General features: G+C 38.9%; 1 long non-coding RNA gene across 3 annotated transcripts; it reads right to left on the bottom strand.

The window, feature by feature from the left end:
- Positions 1-598: 598 nt before the first annotated feature.
- Positions 599-18,385, bottom strand: LOC139944922 (uncharacterized). Of its 3 annotated transcripts, XR_011787036.1 has the most exons (6): positions 18,296-18,385; positions 12,951-13,013; positions 7,214-7,322; positions 6,586-6,692; positions 5,806-5,915; positions 599-4,231 (listed from the first exon to the last, which is right to left on the bottom strand). It is a non-coding gene; the product is annotated as an uncharacterized lncRNA (long non-coding RNA). The 3 variants fall into 3 exon arrangements; XR_011787037.1 differs by lacking the exon at positions 6,586-6,692; XR_011787040.1 differs by lacking the exon at positions 12,951-13,013 and having other exon boundaries at positions 18,296-18,381.
- Positions 18,386-20,240: the final 1,855 nt, after the last annotated feature.

The raw sequence follows: 20,240 nt of genomic DNA, 5'->3' as shown, positions 1-20,240 counted from the left end.
ACCTACTGACACGCCTCACTACACCCGAGAGGTTTCTCACACATGGGATCCACTGAACCCCTATAAATAAGCCCACTCCTCTCTACCTCTTCAGTCTCCTGACGATGACTAGAGCAAGCTAGTCGAAACGTTGAGACCAATTCCGAACTGACTCCGCGGCAGTACAGTTATTACGATCCTATAAGCAAAAAGTAGTAGTCCAGACAATTTCTATACCATCCGCCCTGGTAATAGTTATAAAGCAGGACAGTTCTTTTCAGAACTGAGAAGTCTACCGAACCTCCAATTTTCTACTCCACGGCAGTATAATAAAGCAAGACAGTTCCCTAAGAACAACTCTACCTGGCAAGTAGATATACACACATGGTGTTACCGCAAACCTAATATATATAAGTATGTCTTTGTTAGCAGACAAAAACCTCGGAGAAGAAGTAAAAAAAAAAAAACGAACAAAAACAAAAGGTCTTCGGACTTCAGTCCGAACACCTAAAAAAAAAAAAAAACAAACAAAAACAAGAGATCTTCGGTCCGAAGCAGTGTGAAGAAAAGGAAAAAAAAACAAACAAAAATAAGAGGTGTTTCGGGCTGTTGGCCCGAACACCTAAAAGAAAAAACGAACAAAAATAAGAGGTGTTCTGGGCTGATGGCCCGAACACCTAAATATGTTTGAAGGAATAACATGTTACCACAAAAGATTATAAGAACATGTTTTATCTTTTCCAAATACTCAAAAGATAATTGAAGTTTACCCTAACCAAAAGACTCTGAGAACATGTTTTATCTTTTCCAAATACTCAAAAGATAGTTAAAGTTTACCCCATCCCCCCACCCTCCATAAATTTGGTATATTCAATGTCAGAGGCGCCCATTTATGCAGCAGAAATATTCAATCATGTTTTTAATAAGGGAATAAATGTGTGGTGAAGTGGTTTTCAACTAGTGGTTTAATCACAACGAGGCCTGGTTCTTGATAATATTACCGAGACAAAGTCGAGGTATTAAATTATAAAGAACCAGGCCTCGGTGGGTAGGTTTTAAATTATCAAGAACCAGGCCTCGGCGGGTTTAAACCACTAGTTGAAACTCGATTCAACACACTTTGATTCTCATTCATAAATGTCTTTTCGGTCAAAAACATCATCCTTTTTGGTAAAAAAGTAAAATAAATGGAAAAATTATAATTTTAAAATGATTTCTTTCAACACAACACCCCTCATGCCCTTCCAGCTATGAAATGGTAGAGCTCTCCGCCGCCCTCGCGTAAACAACTCCTCATAACGGAATGCTGCCGGCGTCGCGCGTATCGCGTGATGTGGCACCACTGTTTCAGCCGTTGCTCTCGACCAATAGGAATGAAGAAACTATCTTATAAGAACAGGTGCAAAGTCGCTTGTCACGCCCATGAATTAACACTTTTTACCGGTCATAAACAAAGGTTTATACATACCCATGTGATGCGCTCTCCACCAATAGGAAAAGCGAAACTGTCTGAGGTATTTATGAATGAACAATCAATATTTTACAATGTTGTATGTGATACTGATGGGTTACATTTTAAATGGTTTGGGGTTGAACAAGGATTACGTAACATTTGAGCAGAATTTGAACCAACGATCTCCGGATATCCTTGTTTTGGGGTGCCAGTCATGTAGAAGACATACAACCAAAAACTGCCTTTAAGCTTTGGACCCAACCCCGTTTATGATACAACATTGGAAGTGGCAACAAAGGGATCACCTTAATGGAAAGGGACTATTTATTTCCAATATCAAACAAGGCAAAGGGATGCATGGCTTCTGACTGGCAACTCCCAATTTCTCAATTTGTAAGGATTCTGAGAGTCACACATCAGAGTTTTTACTTACTGAAGTGCTGTAGTTTTTGAGAAATGAGTAAAACAAATAATTTTTGTCTCAGTTTTAGCATGTTAAATAGTTTCAACCAGTTATGCTAGGTTTATGGTATAATATCAAAACTTGTTAATGGGTTTTTACATGCTAAAATAATTTCTGCCTCACTGATAAGAAAATTTTGCGACTTGTTTTACTAATTTTCCAAAAAATTACAGCACTTCAGCAAGTTATATTTTATGAGAAGCTTTCTATCATCATTATCTTCAAACCCTGTAAGTTTAATTTTAAAAAGTGGCTGGACCTTTTGAAAATAAAATTGATGCTTCATCCTAGTTCAGGATTTTTAAGTCGATGTTGAAAATTTGTTTGATCATTAATTTGTTTTAAGATTTGATTTGCTTCGCTTTAGGGAGGTCTGATATTTTGAGCATGACCTTGCCTCACAGTAAATGAAGTACACTTTTCATCTAAAAATCTTATTCTCATAAGATTCGTACACAATTCTTACAAGATTCTTAAAAAGACATTCTGAAAATCTTATCAGATTATTTAAGGTTTCTTACAAGTTCCTGGTGTAATTCTTTTAAGATCTTACATACTTATAAGAAGATTATAAGAATTGTATAAGACTCTGATAAGATTCTTATAAGACTGCTCAATACAGGTTCTTATAAGATGTTAATAAGACTCTTATATGTAGGTTTCTTAAAAGTTTCTTATAAGAGTATTTAATTGACCAATCACAGCCACACAAAGCATAACCTTGCCTGTAGCGTCATTTTGGGTAACAATGATGAAACCAGGCTTAAGTGTGAAAAGGCTAACAGATATAGGTTAAAGCAGTGGACACTATTGGTAATTACTCAAAATAATTATTAGCATAAAACCTTTTTTGGTGATGAGTAATGGGGAGAGGTTGATGGAATAAAACATTGTGAGAAACGGCTCCCTCTGAAGTGCCACAGTTTTCGAGAAAGAAGTAATTTTTCACGAATTTGATTTTAAGACCTCAGATTAAGAACTTAAGGTCTCCAAATCAACCATCTTAACGCACACAAATTCGTGTGACAAGGGTGTTTTTTCTTTCACTATTATCTTGCAACTTCAGTGACTGATTGAGCTCAAATTTTTACAGGTTTATTATTTTATGCATATGTTGAGATACACCAACTGTGAAGGCTAGTCTCTGACAATTACTAATAGTGTCCACTGCCTTTAATATCACACTAAATTGTTGCTATCAATTGACCATCAGAAAAAAGTGTTTCAAGTTTACTTTAAAGGGACACAGTGCTTGGGTGAGGCAACTTGGTGCTTAAAAAGCAATTTTTTTTTATGAAACGCATATGGTAAGAAAGATACTTTATAAGTAGAATATAATGAGTAGTGCTGGGCGAATAGTGAAATTTTGTTATTCGGATACCACTGGCCAACTATCCGAAATTAACCGGCTATTCGAATGTTGTCTTCGCCGCTAGAGGGCGCTATTTAAAAATCGATTTTTTTTTTTTTTTTTTTTTTTTCGCTAGAGGGCGCTGTTCGTCTGTGAATGAGATGTTATGGGCGGATTGATATTAGTTTTAGACCAGTGTCACGCGGTTCATTCACAAAAATGACCGGATCTAATTTAAAGATGGCGATTTGCTTTTTCTTTTCATCGTGATTGACTCTACATGAAGGAAAACTTTTGTAATCTTTGAACAAATTACGTCAGAAATGTCATTGTTTTAACTCTTCATGGAGGTGAGCATAGTTAAATACTAAATATATGCTTTTTTATGCTGTTTTAATAGAAGTTTCATAAGGATTCAGACAAAACAATTCATATCAGTTGTCGCCCGACGTCCGCGGATATTCGGATAATAAAGAATATCCGGTTACTCGGTCGTAATTACAGAATTATCCGGTTTGTAAATAGGTATTCGTGCCCTATGCGGATATCCGGTTAAGAAAAAAAGGCATTCGTGGTTACGGATAGGAAAACCTATTCGCCATTAACCGGATATTCGAATTATTCGCCCAGGCCTAATAATGAGCCACAAGAATATGCCTCCAAATCGTGTGGTTTCCTTTAACTTTGCAAAATTACATGTTCAACCATTTTGTGGAATACAAAATTTGACCCCACAAGCTTGCTAGTCCCGTTAGTCGAGGGGCATAATGTGCATTGTTATATTCTACTTTCAACCATAGGCATTTTATAAACGGTTACAAGCGCTTTTCACAAGATCAAATACATTTTGAAGTTTAATGAGAAAGTAGTCTCACCTCTATTTTCTCTATGAGCAGATAAAAAGCAGGAATATCAAAACAGAATCCTTTTCTTGTTGTCTTCTTCCTTCCTAGTAACTCGGTGATGCTGAACGTTGAAATGTGACCTGAAAGTAATAAAGAAACAATACTACTCATTAAGAATCCTCTCGTTAGTGACCAACTGCGGATTTGGTCAATGTTTTTTGGGCGAGTACTGTCATTTGCTTAACCTCAAACTTACAACATATCGCTCATGCCACAAAACAACGTTTTATCCACCACAGTCAAAGCTCCGTGTTTTCTGAAACATTTTTTGGTCATCATACTTGAAACAATGAAAGAAAAAATAGCCTTGCTTGAAGATTGTGTGCTTTCAGATGACTGAAAAATGCTTCATGCCTCTGAAGCCTTTGTACTTTGTACAAATTGAACTTTTTGACAAGGTATTTAGGCTGGTAACCTCTTTCTGGTAGCACAATTTTGGTGTGCTTACCTAGTTTTTTGTGCTTAAGCAGCTTTATGAAACTTAGCCCAGCACTATGCATACTGCGGGGATGGAGGACACATTATTTTATAGTTGGCCTTACAGATGAGAACATGGGTCGAATATCAGTAAGCTGTTAATAAGCAGAAAATACTGCTTTCTTAGACATACATCTTTGCTAGGAACAAATTACGCAGTGTAAGTAGGGCGTCAGTCACAGCAACTTGACTCATGATTTGATTTGGTTTGCTTTATGCTTATCTAACTCATGTATACTATTAAGTCTGATAATTGTCTTACTTAGCATGACCTTGCCTCAATGTCACAACGATTCGAACTCACAGTAGATGACACCTTTCATTTAAAAATCGTATTCTCATAAGATTGTTATACACTTCTTACGAGATTCTGAAGAAGAAAAAAACATTCAGAAGTTTCTCAAAAGATCCAGGTGTATTTCTTTTAAGATCTCACTAATTTACATCATATAAAATACTTATAAGAATCTTATAAGAATCACATAAGACTATGATAAGATTTATATGAAACTGCTCAAAAGACTCTGATAAGATTCTTATAAGACTGCTCAATACAGGTTCTTATAAGATTCCTATAAGTTTCTTATAAGTTTGTTATAGAGTATTTTGTGAGGGAAGTAAGCCCTGGCCCATTTTTTCATCGACCATACACAGCCACATAAGCATAAAGCCTTGCCTGTAGTGTCGTGTTGGGTTGCAATGATGATGCCAAGCATAAAAGTGAATCACGGCAAACAATAATATAGGTTATTATTACATTCTTGTTGCTATCAATTGACCATAAGAATAAAGTGTTTCAAATTTACTTTAAAGGGACACGTTGCCTGGGATTCGACTTAGTTGGTGTTTAGAAATCGTTTTTTAATTTGTTTTTATTAAAAATGCATAGGTTAAGAAAGATGTTTAAGAAGTAGAATACAATGAGCCACAAGAATATGCCCCAAAATTGTGTGGTTTTTCTTTTACTTCGCATACTAACATGGTCAACCATTTTGTGGAGTATAAAATTTGACTCCACAAGCTGGCGTGTCATGTTAGTAGACAACATTAGAAAAACTTAGCAAATGCTGGGCATAATGTGCTTAGTTAAATTCTACTTTCAACATTTTATAAACGGTTACAAGCGCTTTTCATAAGATCAGTAATATTTTAAAGTCAAATGAGAGTATTGTCTCACCTCTATTTTCTCTATGAGCAGATAAATAGCAGGAATGTCAAAACAGAATCCTTTTCTCGTTGTCTTCTTGCTTCCTAGTAACTCGGTGATGCTGAACCTTGAAATGTGACCTGAAAGTAATAAACAAACAATACTACTCATTAAGAACCCTCTCGTGAGTGACAAACTGTGGATTTGGTCAATGTTTTTTGAGCAAGTACCGTCATGTGCTTAACTGCGAACATACACATATCGCTCATGCCACAAAACAATGTTTTATCCACCACAGCCAAAGCTCAGTGTCTTCTGAAAAAAGGTGTGTGAAGTTTAACTTTCAAACTGCTGTTGTAGACCATGCATTCTCCTGTAAACATTTTTTGGGTCATCGTACTTGAAAAGGATGAAGACAAAAATAGCCTTGTTGGAAAGATTGTGTGCTTTCAGATGACGGAAAATGGCTTCATGCCCCTGAAGCCTTTGTACTTTGTACAAATTGAACTTTTTGACAAGGTATTTAGGCTGGTAACCTTTTTCTGGTAGCACAACCTTGTTGTGCTTAGCTAGTTTTTGTGCTTAAGCAGCTTTATGAAACTTAGCCCAGCACTGTGCATACTGCGGGGATGGAGGACACATTATTTTATAGTTGGCTTTACAGATGAGAACATGGGTCGAATATGTAAGCCATTAATAAGCAGAAAATACTGCTTTCTTAGACAAACAACTTCGCTAGGAAAAAATGATTTCATTTGGTTTGCTTTGTGCTTATCTAACTCATGCATACTATTTAGTCTGATAACTTACTGAGCATGACCTTGCCTCAATGTCACAACGAGTGCAACTCACAGTAGATGACACTTTCCATTAAAAATCGTATTCTGAAATGATTCTTACACACTTCTTACGAGATTCTGAAGAGAAAAAAAAACATTCGGAAGTTTCTCAAAAGATCCTGGTGTATTTCTTTTGAGATCTCACTAATTTACATATTAAATACTTGTAAGAATCACATAAGACTCTGATAAGATTCTTATAAGACTGCTCAATAGACTCTAATAAGATTCTTATAAGACTGCTCAATACAGGTTCTTATAAGATTCCTATAAGTTTCTTATAAGATTGTTATAAGAGTATTTTGTGAGGAAAGATGTTTTAGAAGTAGAATACAATGAGCCACAAGAATATGCCCCAAAATTGTGTGGTTTTTCTTTTACTTCGCAAACTAACATGGTCAACCATTTTGTGGAGTATAAAATTTGACTCCACAAGCTGGCGTGTCATGTTAGTAGACAACATTAGAAAAACTGTGCAAATGCGGGGCATAATGTGCTTAGTTATATTCTACTTTCAACCAAATGCATTTTATAAACGGTTACAAGCGCTTTTCATAAGATCAGTAACATTTTGAAGTTAAATGACAATGTTGTCTCACCTCTATTTTCTCTATGAGCAGATTAATAGCAGGAATGTCAAAACAGGATCCTTTTCCCGTTGTCTTCTTACTTCCTAGTAACTGGATATGTTGAACCTTGAAATGTGACCTGAAAGTAACAAAGAAACAATACTTCTCATTAAAAACCCTCTCATTAGTGACAAACTGCGGATTTGGTCAATGTTTTTTCTTGGTACGTACTGTCATTTGCTTAACTTAAAACACACCTCTGCCCACTGTTCTAAACAGGGATCGGCACGGGAAGCCGGGCAGTAGGAGTTTGACTAGGAGAGGCTATTTGAGACGCTGGCCATATAGAATGTTTCATGGGTGAGAAGTTGCTCAATACTTCACACACATTCCTGGCCGTTCCTAGTCCTTTGACCCCCAGATAAAAGTAACCGGCCAACAAATCTGATTAAAAGATAGTCAAAAACACAAACACAAAAATTAAAACATCAAACATAAATAAAAACTGGTGAAACAAGTAATTGAAAAAAAGAAAGCAAGAGAGTGCCAGTCTACCTACTAACCACTGTAGGTTCTCTTGGTGGATCGAGGGGACTTCTCGCTATTAACGTCCCTAACTCGGAGTGAGTTTCTATTATTTTTCATCACAATCCCATATTCTCAAGCCCTTGCATCATAGGGTTTGGTTAGGTAGAGTGCCAGTCTACCAGCTTCTACCGCAGAGAAGGTTCTCTAATGGATCCAGTTGACTTCTCGCTCAGAACGTCACTTCCCTGGAGTGAGTTCTTATTCCTTCAATATATTCCCATAATCACAAGTATCATAGGGTTTTGTTAGAGTGTCAGTCTACCTACTACCGCAGAGTAGGTTCTCTTAGTGGATCGAGTGGACTTCTCGTTCTTAACTTTACAGAGTTAAGATAAGTGGAATGAACAATTTACCGGCACCATCTACACACAAACACAAACAATTGTTGTTAAGGGAAATAAAAAAAAGGCAAAAACTAGTAAAAACATGTCACTAAAAAAAAAAAAAACAAGATACCTAAAAAAAAAAAAAACCCAAGAGATTGCCAGTCTACCTACTACCCACTGTAGGTTCTCTTGGTGGATCGAATGGACCTCTCACTCAGAGCGTCACTGCACCGGAGTGAGTTCTTATTCCTTCAATATATTCCCATATTCGCAAGTATCATAGGAAATTGTTACGTAGAGTGCCAGTCTACCTACTTCCGCACCGTAGGTTCTCTTATTGGATTGATCAGACTTCTCGCTCAGAACATCACTGCACCGGAGTGAGTTCTTATTCCTTCAATATATTCCCATGTATCATAGAAACTTGTTAGGTAGAGTGCCAGTCTACCTACTACCACAGAGTATGTTCTCTTATTGGATCGATCGGACTTCTCGCTCAGAACGTCGCTGCACCGGAGTGAGTTCTTGTTCCTTCAATACAATCCCATATTCACAAGTATCATAGGGAATTGTTACGTAGAGTGCCAGTCTACCTACTACCGCAGAGTAGGTTCTCTTATTGGATCGATTGGACTTCTCGCTCAGAACGTCACTGCACCGGAGTGAGTTCTTATTCCTTCAATACAATCCCATATTCGCAAGTATCATAGGAAATTGTTACGTAGAGTGCCAGTCTACCTACTTCCGCACCGTAGGTTCTCTTAGTGGATCGCTCGGACTTCTCGCTCAGACGTCACTGCACCGAAGTGAGTTCTTATTCCTTCAATATATTTCCGTATTTGCAAGTATCATAGAAACTTGTTAGGTAGAGTGCCAGTCTACCTACTTCCGCACCATAGGTTCTCTTATTGGATCATCAGACTTCTCGCTTAGAACGTCACTGCACCGGAGTGAGTTCTTATTCCTTCAATACAATCCCATATTCGCAAGTATCATAGGAAATTGTTACCTAGAGTGCCAGTCTACCTACTTCCGCACCATAGGTTCTCTTATTGGATCGATCGGACTTCTCGCTCAGAACGTCACTGCACCAGAGTGAGTTCTTATTCCTTCAATATATTCCAATATTCGCACGTATCATAGGAAATTGTTACTAAGAGTGCCAGTCTACCTACTACCGCAGAGTAGGTTCTCTTATTGGATCAATCGGACTTCTCGCTCAGAACTTCACTGCACCGGAGTGAGTTCTTATTCCTTCAATACAATCCCATACTCGCAAGTATCATCGGAAATTGTTACGTAGAGTGCCAGTCTACCTACTACCGCAGAGTAGGTTCTCTTATTGGACCGATCGGACTTTTCGCTCAGAGCGTCACTGCACCAGAGTGAGTTCTTATTCCTTTAATACAATCCCATACTCGCAAGCATCATAGGAAATTGTTACGTAGAGTGCCAGTCTACCTACTACCGCAGAGTAGGTTCTCTTATTGGATCGATCAGACTTCTCGCTCAGAACGTCAATGCACCGGAGTGAGTTCTTGTTCCTTCAATACAATCCCATATTCGCAAGTATCATTGGGAATTGTTACGTAGAGTGCCAGTCTACCTCCTACCGCAGAGTAGGTTCTCTTATTGGATCGATCGGACTTCTCGCTCAGAACGTCACTGCACCGGAGTGAGCTCTTATTCCTTCAATACAATTCCATACTCCCAAGCATCATAGGAAATTGTTACGTAGAGTGCCAGTCTACCTACTACCACAGAGTAGGTTCTCTTATTGGATCGATCGGACTTCTCGCTCAGAACGTCACTGCACCGGAGTGAGTTCTTATTCCTTTAATACAATCCCATACTCGCAAGCATCATAGGAAATTATTACGTAGAGTGCCAGTCTACCTACTACCGCAGAGTAGGTTCTCTTATTGGATCGATCGGACTTCTCGCTCAGAACTTCACTGCACCGGAGTGAGTTCTTATTCCTTCAATACAATCCCATATTCGCAAGTATCATAGGGAATTGTTACGTAGAGTGCCAGTCTACCTACTACCGCAGAGTAGGTTCTCTTATTGGATCAATCGGACTTCTCGCTCAGAACGTCACTGCACCGGAGTGAGTTCTTATTCCTTCAATACAATTCCATACTCCCAAGCATCATAGGAAATTGTTACGTAGAGTGCCAGTCTACCTACTACCGCAGAGTAGGTTCTCTAAGTGGATCAATCGGACTTCTCGCTCAGAACGTCACTGCACCGGAGTGAGTTCTTATTCCTTCAATATATTCCCATTTTCGCAAGTATCATAGAAACTTGTTAGGTAGAGTGCCAGTCTACCTACTTCCGCACCATAGGTTCTCTTATTTGATCAATCGGACTTCTCGCTCAGAACATCACTGCACCGGAGTGAGTTCTTATTCCTTCAATATATTCCCATTTTCGCAAGTATCATAAAAACTTGTTAGGTAGAGTGCCAGTCTACCTACTTCCGCACCATAGGTTCTCTTATTTGATCGATCGGACTTCTCGCTCAGAACATCACTGCACCGGAGTGAGTTCTTATTCCTTCAATGTATTCCCATATTCGCAAGTATCATAGAAACCTGTTAGGTAGAGTGCCAGTCTACCTACTTCCACACCATAGGTTCTCTTATTGGATCGATCAGACTTCTCGCTCAGGATGTCACTGCACCGGAATGAGTTCTTATTCCTTCAATATATTCCCATAATCGCAAGTATCATAGGGTTTTGTTAGAGTGTCAGTCTACCTACTACCGCAGAGTAGGTTCTCTTAGTGGATCGAGTGGACTTCTCGTTCTTAACTTTACAGAGTTAAGATAAGTGGAATGAACAATTAACCGGCACCATCTGCACACAAACACAAAAAATTGTTGTTAAGGGAAATAAAAAAAAGGCAAAAACTGGTAAAAACATGTCATTAAAAAAAAAAAACAAGATTCTTAAAAAAAAAAAAACCAAGAGATTGCCAGTCTACCTACTACCCACTGTAGATTCTCTTGGTGGATCGAATGGACCTCTCACTCAGAACGTCACTGCACCGGAGTGAGTTCTTATTCCTTCAATATATTCCCATATTTGCAAGTATCATGGGGAATTTTGTTACGTAGAGTGCCAGTCTACCTACTACCGCAGAGTGGGTTCTCTTATTGGATCGATCGGACTTCTCGCTCAGAACGCCACTGCACCGGAGTGAGTTCTTATCCCTACAATATATTCCCATATTCCCAAGTATCATAGGAATTTGTTACGTAGAGTGCCAGTCTACCTACTACCTCACCGAAGGCTCTCTTATTGGATCGTGTGGACTTCTGCTATTAACGTCACCGCCTCATAAAGAGTTTGTATCCCTTCAATATATTCCCATATTCGCAAGTATCATAGGAATTTGTTACGTAGAGTGCCAGTCTACCTACTACCTCACCGAAGGTTCTCTTATTGGATCGTGTGGACTTCTCGCTATTAACGTCACCGCATCATAAAGAGTTTGTATCCCTTCAATATATTCCCATATTCGCAAGTATCATAGGAATTTGTTATGTAGCGTGCCAGTCTACCTACTGCCGCATCGAAGGTTCTCTTATTGGATCGTGTGGACTTCTCGCTATTAACGTCACTGCCTCATAAAGAGTTTGTATCCTTTCAATATATTCCCATATTCGCAAGTATCATAGGAATTTGTTACGTAGAGTGCCAGTCTACCAACTACTGCACCGAAGGTTCTCTTATTGGATCGTGTGGACTTCTCGCTATTAACGTCACCGCCTCATAAAGAGTTTGTATCCCTTCAATATATTCCCATATTCGCAAGTATCATAGGAATTTGTTACGTAGAGTGCCAGTCTAACTACTACCGCACCGAAAGTTCTCTTATTGGATCGTGGGGACTTCTAGCTATTAACGTCACCGCCTCATAAAGAGTTTGTATCCCTTCAATATATTCCTATATTCCTATATTCGCAAGTATCATAGGAATTTGTTAGGTAGAGTGCCAGTCTACCTACTACCGCACCTAAGGGTCTCTTATTGGATCAATGGACTACTTGCTTTTAACGTCACTGCCTCATAAAGAGTTTGTATCCCTTCAATATATTCCCATATTCGCAAGTATCATAGGAATTTGTTACGTAGAGTGCCAGTCTACCTACTGCCTCACCGAAGGTTCTCTTATTGGATCGTGTGGACTTCTCGCTATTAACGTCACCGCCTCATAAAGAATTTGTTTTCCTTCAATATATTCCCATATTCACAAGTATCATAGGAATTTGTTACATAGAGTGCCAGTCTACCTACTACCTCACCGAAGGTTCTCTTATTGGATCGTGTGGACTTCTCGCTATTAACGTCACCGCCTCATAAAGAGTTTGTATCCCTTCAATATATTCCCATATTCGCAAGTATCATAGGAATTTGTTACGTAGAGTGCCAGTCTACCTACTACCGCACCGAAGGTTCTCTTATTGGATTGTGTGGACTTCTCGCTTTTAATGTCACCGCCTCATAAAGAGTTTGTATCCCTTCAATATATTCCCATATTCGCAGGTATCATAGGAATTTGTTAGGTAGAGTGCCAGTCTACCTACTACCGCACCTAAGGTTCTCTTATTGGATCAATGGACTTCTCGCTATTATCGTCACCGCCTCATAAAGAGTTTGTATCCCTTCAATATATTCCCATATTCGCAAGTATCATAAAAACTTGTTAGGTAGAGTGCCAGTCTACAACTACTACCGCAGAGTAGGATCGAGTTGGAACAACCTGTTTTGGGAATAAAGTTTTGTTAACACTGCATATATGATAACATAGGTAACAGTGTATATATAAGATATATAATACCCACCTTACTAAAACCGACCAATTCGCTTAGCTGCGCAGAGCGCTCCATACATCAAAGGGCCTCGTCCTGATTGACAACAAAAAGAAAACAGTTAGTAACCAGGGAAGACGACGGAGCATTGGATCCAGGCAACCTGTTAAGGACATAAAGTTGTGTTAACATGACATATATAGGTAACAGTGTATAAGGTATTTAATGCCCACCTAACTAGAACCGACCAATTCGCTTAGCCGCAAAGAGCGCTCCATACATCAAAGGGCCTCGTCCTGAGTGACAACAAAAAGAATACAGTTAGTAACCAGGGAAGACGACGGAGCATTGGATCCAGGCAACCTGTTAAGGACATAAAGTTTTGTTAACATAACATATATAGGTAACAGTGTATAAGATATTTAATGCCCACCTAACTAGAACCGACCAATTCGCTTAGCCGCAAAGAGCGCTCCATACATCAAAGGGCCTCGTCCTGCTTGACAACAAAAAGAATACAGTTAGTAACCAGGCAACCTGTTTAGGGTCTAAAGTTTTGTTAACATTACATATATGATAACATAGGTAACAGTGTTTAAGATATTTAATGCCCACCTACACCTAACTATTACCGATCGATAGCCTTGGCCGCGTAGAGCGCTCCATATACGAGGGGCCTAATGGTTGACACCACTAAGAAAATGGTTATCAGTGTTTCAAGTTCATACGTCCATGGCCATTAATAGGTGGGTGACTTCAGCATTCCAAAAGTGTCGTGGTTGGAGAACGATCCATAGAAAGTCAGTTGATGCTATGCAAACAGATGGCTGCGATCCATAGAGAGTGAGTTGATGCTGAGAAAAACAGATGACTGCGATCCATAGAAAGTTAGTTGATGATCAGAAAACAGATGACTGCGAGGAAGAAACAGTTCTCTAACAACGTCATCACCACGTAGGACTCAACAAATGAATCAAATTAAAAGTAAGTTATTCTTAATATTGTTTAAGGTATTGCATAAACTCTCACAATGCTTTACATTCACAAGGTTACAGGAAAACCAACAAATCAGTAAGCAAATAATTAAGCAGTTATATGAAAATGAAGAAATAATCCAGGGTCATATAAAAAAAGAGATTGGCACAATCTGTTTTTATTGTTCAATTGGCTGATGACATAAATACACTGAATTAGAACCAAATAAAATGTTTTATTAAAAGCGAAAACAGTGGATAAAAAAAAACACAAAGCGAATACAATATAAAAATTTGTCTGAAACACGAGTTCAAAATTTTATTTCACTGTCAGAACCAACCCACAAAAAATGACCAGTAGAGACTATTTAACAGTGACAGTTACAAGGTTACCCAGTTAACTGACCAACATCCGCGTAACCATATTTATTTTTGACTGTTCAGCTCAATAACGACCGTCGATATATCGAAAATACCTTTTTTTTTTTAGATAGATACTGCGGATGTAACATTTTTAATCATATCGAAATATAGAAAATGTTGATATATCACAATTTGTTCAATATTATCAGCAATTTTGATTAAGTGAAAACCTGGCATGCAAACCTCCAGCGGAATTTTTTTTCCCACTGCTCGCATGTACCGAAGCTAACCGTTTGTCTGGCTTCCCCAACATAACCTTATAAATACAAAAAGGGAATAAAAAATACAGGAGCCAGACTGAGCCAGTGTAGAGGGTATGCTAAACGAGGAGAAATGTATCCTAGCCACATAATGGGACCTTTTACGCGTCTGGTTCCCCCTCAATTGCCTTATACATAGAACAATAACAACACTACAGAGCCAGACTGTTAAAATACTGTAGAAGGAATGCTCATTGAGGATAATCGTGTCCTAGCCCCACAATGGGACATTTGTGTTTTAGATTAACTACCCGGCGGGAGCCGGAGCATGCCTCATGCAGGGAACCCCGGGGGTTGTTACCTCTTCGCCTAAAGTAAGCTGTTTGCCAATGGTAATCACATCTTTTTCTCATTGTTCTAAAAAAAATACGTCAAACAATAAGTGCGGGATGAACGGCGGTGACATCAGGGGGCCGTTGCCCCCCCCCCCCACCACATTTGAAAAGTTTCAATTTGGCCCCCCTTACTTTATATTGAGCTTTTAAAAAGAAACAAAGGTTTTGCTGGCAACCCTGTTTGTTTAATATAATACCCACCTTTATATTTCTCAAGATAATCTTATTCAAAAAACAAATACACCAATTTACGCCGATCGTTTGGTCGATTGGTCAGTGCGCTGGTTTGTGCGGTGTGAGTGTGTCCCGCAGATGGCCGCGCCATACACCGCCACGCACGTGTGTCTGTGCATACTACAGTACACTGCCCCCTGTACAGTTTACAATTTCATCAATGCAGAGGGTTGGTTTATAGCCATTTTATCAAAACGTTAACATTTACATGAATACTGAGCCAATAAAAGACTGGCATTCCCTACTGACTAGGTGTTCAGTCCGAACATCTCTTGACATCCCAAGGTTATAAAAATATCCAAGGTGACCCAATAAAGCTTATTTCCATTGGGGTCCCAATGAAATACCTAATGTGGTCCTTAAAGTACACACAGCACAGAGGTACACCGCGCAGAGCAGCAGGCTACTATCAAGTTACCGATAAAATTACTATCATTCAAAATATACACAGGCCCTATAGTCGTGTTATATTTACAAATTGAAACAGATGATTGGAACCAAATGTCTTCACTGACATCTAGCAAACTGACTCAAACAAGGGAGTCTCTTTATGAAGAAACTCATGTAAACCAATATACGCTCATAAATATTAACAGCGACTTTTATTTATTACATAACATATGTAGACCAACAAGAACGGTTTGAACCAATGACCGTGGTAGAACAAATTTATTATCCACTGATAACAATTCCTTATAAACATCCCACAAATGAACATTTATTTGTTCACGTCGACAATAACAATTTAAGCATACACTAGAAAACAAATATTTATGAACATAAAAATGAAGGACGGATGCAATGTATAGAATTTGAAGAAAATAACTACAGAAATGAACGTGATTTCAACAGACAAGGACTTTGACAACAAGGACAAAAAACAAAAGCAACCAAAAACAGAAAGAAAAATTGACACGGACCAGACTTATCAATAAAAACAATTATCGACACCACAGTCTTCGTACAATTAGTGTATATACTACAATTACATACCTTGCCGAGAACAACACTTTGATTTGATTTGATTTGTATCTATTCAGATAAAAAAACATTTCAAAATACAAACACAACAATAGGAGAAAAGACGATGAAATAAGAAAAATTAGTTTAGAAACACAATAAAAATAGGACACAAAAATATACAAGGATAACTCAATAAAGCCAATATCTGTGGCTTAGTTCCGTTGGGCTCCTATCAAACACCCAACTTGGTGGTTAAATTACACACAACACAGAAGGACACCGCGCAGAGCATGCCAGGCTACTATCAAGTTGCCTATAAAAGTATTATCATTAAAATGTCAGAAGGCCCTATAGTCGTGTTATATTTCCAAATTGAAAACGACGATTGGAACGTCTTCACTGACACTCACATCCCTTTCTACAACACCATAGTAAGCGCGTACAAAAAAAGTAACACAATAAGTGAATTTTAAGGTTTATAAAAATATACTTAGTTTCATTTCAGTACCCACAATAATGACGATTGAAACCTCAACAAGAGACTCGACATCGGACCCGACATCACTCGAGACCCGACATCGGACGCAGCCGTAGCATATTCGGCGACGGGAAAAGGCGCCGCAAGCATACCCTATTTTGCTTATCGCCAACTTTGAATTTATTTGAATGTTAACAATACATACACAATAGGAGAAAAGACGATGGAATAAAATAAATTAACTAAGAACACGTAAAAAACATATCCTAAAATAACCGAATAAACCATTGGGATGCTCTGACTACCCATCTTGGTCCTTAACGTACACACGGCTCAGAGAGAGACACCGTGCAGAGCATGCGAGGCTATTAGTAAGTTGCCTATAAAATTACTTTCATTAAAAATGAGATAGTCATGTTATATTTACAATTGAACCAACGTTTGGAACCGAATGTCTTCACCGACATCCAGCAATAATTTTCAGTGACATCCCTTTCTACAACACCATGGTAAATATGTTTACAATAAGTTCATAAGTATATAAAAATATGCATAAGTTTCATTTCAGTATCCTAAATAAGGACGATCGAAACCTACAAAACAATGGGAGAAAAAACGATGAATTAAGATCAATTAAAACACAACAAAAATAGGACACACAAAATATCCAAGGATAACCCAATAAAGCCAATATCTTTGGCTTACTTCCATTGGGCTTCTATGAAATACCCAACTTGGTGCTTAATAAAGTACACACAGCACAAACACACCGCGCAGCATGCCAGGTTACTATCATTGACAGAACTTGATTTGATTTGAATTTATTCGGATAAAAACATGTCAAAAATACATAGACAGCAATCGGAAACAGACGATGAAATAAGATAAATTTAATTTTGAACACAATAAAAAAAGGACACAAAAATAAACAAGGATAACCCAATAAAGCCAATATCTTTGGCTTATTTCCGTTGGGCTCCTATGAAAAACCCAACTTGGTGCTTAATAAAGTACACACAGCACAAACACACCGCACAGAGCATGCCAAGCTACTGTATTATTGACAGGATTTGATTTGATTTTGTTTGAATTTATTTGGATAAAAACTGTCAAAAATACATAGACAACAATGGAAAAAAGAAGATAAATTAATTTAGAACACAATAAAAAATAGGACACCAAAATAAACAAGGATAAACCAATATTAGCCAATATCTTTGGCTTACATGTATTTCCATTGGGCTTCTATGAAATACCCATCTTGGTGCTTATTTATTTGGATAAAAACACGTCAAAAATACATAGACAGCAATCGGAAACAGACGATGAAATAAGATAAAATTAATTTTGAACACAATAAAAATAGGACACAAAAATATACAAAACAAGGTTAACCCAATAAAGCCAATTTTTATCTTTGGCTTATTTCCGTTGGGGTCCCTATGAAATACCTCACAATTGGTCCCTAGTATTTATATAGCAAGAGGAACACCGCGCCGAGCATGCCAGTTGCCTGTCACTATACTTAGTCGTGCTATGTCATGTCAGATACATGTATACGTATATGTCGTGCTAATTTACAAATTGAATTTCAATTTGAAACCAACGATTAAAATCGAACGTCTTCACTGACATTCACATCCCTATCTACACCACCATAGTAAGCACTTACATGTATACAATATAAGTGAACATTTAGGTTTAAACATACTTATTTTCCATTTCAGTATCCGGAAATATGACGATTGAAACCTCCACAAGGTGTATGACGTTCGCACTTGTCTTGAAACCCCGCCGTCGAATGAAGCTATCGGCGGCGGGAAAAGGCGCCCGCAGGTGTGATAACCCATTCCCCCATGGTTCCCTACACGTTCTGTGTACGAAATTCTTTCAAGACCACAGGGCACAACTTCATAGCTCTGTTTATCGCCAAATTCTGCGCTAATCGTAGAATTGTGGACAAGCCGTTTATGGTCCCACGCAGTGAGATAGTCGAGTTGCAGCGGGTGATCTCCGCTGGTTGCGCGACTACTGCGAGCTGCCCGACTCTACTTCCCATAATATGTAGAGTAGAAGACGGATGCCGCGGGCATTAATTTTTCTTCTGATTTTTGCGGTGTATGTGTGTTTTGCCTGTTGGTAACCATGCGGTAACCGTGAAAACACAAGGAAAAACTGCAAGAAAGAAAAACCCACAGCATCAGATGATAGTGAAGATGATAAACCGGGAACCCATCTCTATGCACCGAAACAAATCTGACCCCAAAAAACTACCAAAATTTGTTATAGAAACCGACACAACTACAGGGTCCCCTACCTAGCCCTGGCGGCCTTACACTTTCGTTTTGTACTACAGTGACGTCCTGGAACATATATAAAAGTAAAAATGAAGTCAACATAATAACGAAGAAAAACCGATATTTAAACTTGACCTCAGGTCAGGTTACTTGTAAAAAATTAAGAATTTGTGCCCATCTCCGATCACGAAACTTACGCAGACGCATGTTTTGGCCGCGCGGCGTGGAAAGCCTTTTCATTGGTCGCTTAGGCGTCGGCTTCCTCTTTAAAATGCGTCGCGCGTTTATCTAACGCCCTTGAGACCATTGTGCGTCCGCGTATAAACCAGCTTTCAGTAGTTTCACATTCGGGCGTAGAATACACCGATCCAGTAGTCTCCGCCCACGACGCACGTGTGAGCAAGAACACGTGGGGCTTTCCAATGCCTTTCTGCACAACTCTGTCGCGCGCACCAAGATACGCGCACGCATGTCGGACCTTTTGTCGGACCTTCGTTGCGTTGTGATTGGTCAATACGCAATGGAGCGGAGCTTAGTGGATTGGTCTATTACAATAAGGGGGGTTTAAAAACATTTAAGATCAAACAACATCCTTGTCCCAGAGTTTTACTTTTGTCTATACATAGACTTTAACCGATAATTGTGTATTAGTTTAAAAAGCTAAAACTAATTTAAACAAGCTCTAATAGGTATTTGTGTTGTTCAGATTCGGCATTAAGAAAACATTAAAGCAAAGACTTGATTCATATAAAAATTAAGTTCTTCAGTTGTCGTGTTTTCTCGCTCCGGTGCGCGCGAGACTTGCACGTCTAGATCAGCGCGTCTGTCAGTGTTGAAGAATAGCAGACGCGCGCGCCCTAGCCGTAGCTGTAGCCGAAGTCGCCAATTCGGACACGGCCTAATATGCATAGAAATAGAACCCGGAGAACGCTGAGTGTCTCATTGTGCGTGCTGTTTTGTTGTGAGACCATTTTTATGGACGCGCATACGTCATTTTCGTAACGCGTGTATGGCAAATAATTTTGCCATACAATTTTGCCATACAATGATATCATCATTGACCAATGAAAACACTAGAAATGGTCCATGTGCGCTGACATCTTGCCATCTTGCCATACGCGAGTGTCACACGACTCGGTATTGATACGCCGCGTCCACCGACGACACAGAGGGTGGTCGAGCTCAGCGTTCTCCGGGTTCTATTTCTATGTATGTTGCAATAGACGCCATCTTTACGGGCAAATTGCATTTAAGCTTGCAGGCGCGTCAAGCGCTCAGTTTATTAAGGCAACCACGCTGTTTACTAACCAATTAGGCAACGAGTTTTGTGAATTCTGCGCGTGCTGCACGCCGTTCTCG

The sequence above is a fragment of the Asterias amurensis genome, chromosome 1 (assembly GCF_032118995.1).
Source record: "Asterias amurensis chromosome 1, ASM3211899v1".
Classification (NCBI taxonomy): domain Eukaryota; kingdom Metazoa; phylum Echinodermata; class Asteroidea; order Forcipulatida; family Asteriidae; genus Asterias; species Asterias amurensis.
The sequence above is the reverse complement of the archived record's forward strand: the minus strand, read 5'-3'. Positions and strand labels throughout refer to the sequence as shown.